Here is a 2,071-nt window from a genome sequence, read left to right on the forward strand (position 1 = left end):
ACATCTCTGAGAGTTGTTTGTTTCTATGAAAGATGAAGTTTGTTGATCGACTATCACTGCAATCCAAAAGGCAGGCATCACCCTGGCTGGGTAGCTCAGTTGGTTAGAGCGTTGTCCCAATATGCCAAGGTTGCAGGTTCGATCACCTGTCAGGTCACATACAAGAATCAACCAATGAATACATAAGCAAGTGGAACAACAAATCAATATTTCTCTCTCCTTTTTAATTAAAAAAAAAGCACACATTATTGATAAATTCCTTTAAATCTATCTCAGAATTGAATTTATTCTCATAGCCCCAGTCTGTAGGTTGTCAATGAAGAACTTCCTCATGTGCAGGTGGATGCAGGAGGCTGAGGTGGGAAAAGGAAAAGGAAATGAACACTTTTTGAGCATCTTTGGTCAAACTAGCTCTACTCCTTGTTTGTTTAGGAGTTCACTTTTTCAAATAAAAATAAAAAGAGTAGAACTACATTCTCCATTTTGGTATTGCTTTAAAAAGAAAAAAGTAAAAAATAAAAAACTTTGCAGCTACTAAAGAGATTACACATACACAGTAGTCCTCTCTTTCTCCAACCTCCTGCATACCGTGTCAGTTGCCCTCTCACTAATTAATTTTGACTCACACTGGTCTTATATCTGTTTCTGAAACTACATTAAGCAATTTCCTATTTGGGGGCTGTGCACACGCTGGCGTGTTCTGCTACATTGCTCCTCCCTTAGCTCTTCATGTCCAACTCATTCTTATAGTTTGTCTTAGCTTAAATATTACAATCTCTAACCACCCAGTTAGATATTACAGGCTTCCTGCACTATCACTCTGAATCTCAAACTGTTTTTTTTTGTTGTTTTATTTATAACACTAATTGGAACTTGTATTTTTTATTTGCTTTTTTACTTAGATTTTGCAATTTCTTTTATTAGGAAGCATGTATACTCCATGAAGCCAAAGACCATGTCTACTTTTCATTCATTCAATAATTGTGTCATTTGAATATTTGATTTGTGCCTTCTATGTGTCTGGTACTATGCAATTAGGCACACAATAAATGTCTATTAAATACATAATACTATCTATTTAGAAGAAATCCCCCCTTTTTAAATTTTTTATATAGAGAGAAGCAAATAGTAAAAATTCACACTCTTGAATTTATCCAAAGTAGATAATTTCATTTGAATCTCAATGAGAAAGAAATATGTTAGATAAGCCTAGTAAGTAAAAAATATATGTGAAAAAATAAGAACATGAGTTGAAATTTGATGAATGAGACAAAGCTAGCCCATTTGGAGTCTAAACTGGAGGGGGGGTGGTCTAAACTTAATATTTTATTACAGTGACCTTTCCTTACATTAGCATGTATGAAATTGGAGGCTGAAGATTGAGTTTTTTAGTTCACCCACCTATTCAGGCCTTCAAAACTTTGAAAGTGAGTCTTGGATACTCACCTAATTATTACTAAACTAGAGGCCTGGTACACAGACTCATGCACATTGAAAGGAAATAAATTAGAAGATGGCCGGTGGGGCAGGACTGGGTGAGATGGGCTAGACACACCCTGAAGCCAACCTCCCATGGTCCCTCCCCAGCCAGTTGCACCTGGGGCGGCGCTGGGGCTTTAAGGGCATCTGCGGAGTGAGTGGGGTCCCTCTGGCAGGTGGGGTCCCTCAGCCTGGCCTGTGGGGATTGGGCCGAAACCATCAGGCCAACATCCCCCAAAGGGTCCCAAAGTGCAAGAAGGCACTCTGCAAAGTTGCTGTCGCCTCAGCAGCTCCTGCATTGAGCATCAACCCCCTAGTGGTCAGTGTGAGTCATACCTACCAGCCAGTTGGCCAGTCACTTAGCCTTATATATATATATAGACTAAGGCCTAATGCACAAAAATTCATGCAAGAGTAGGCCTTCCTTCCCCTAGCTTCTGGCACCGGCTTCCCTCCAGCACCTGGGACCTGGGCTACTTCCCTCCTCCGGCCGCCGGCAGGCACCCAGGACCCGGGACCCGGGCTGGCTTCCCTTGGGCCCTGACTTTGTCAGGAAGGACGTCTGGAAGACTTCCAGTCTAATTAGCATATT

This window comes from Myotis davidii, unplaced genomic scaffold, assembly GCF_000327345.1.
Source record: "Myotis davidii unplaced genomic scaffold, ASM32734v1 scaffold188, whole genome shotgun sequence".
Taxonomy (NCBI): Eukaryota; Metazoa; Chordata; class Mammalia; order Chiroptera; family Vespertilionidae; genus Myotis; species Myotis davidii.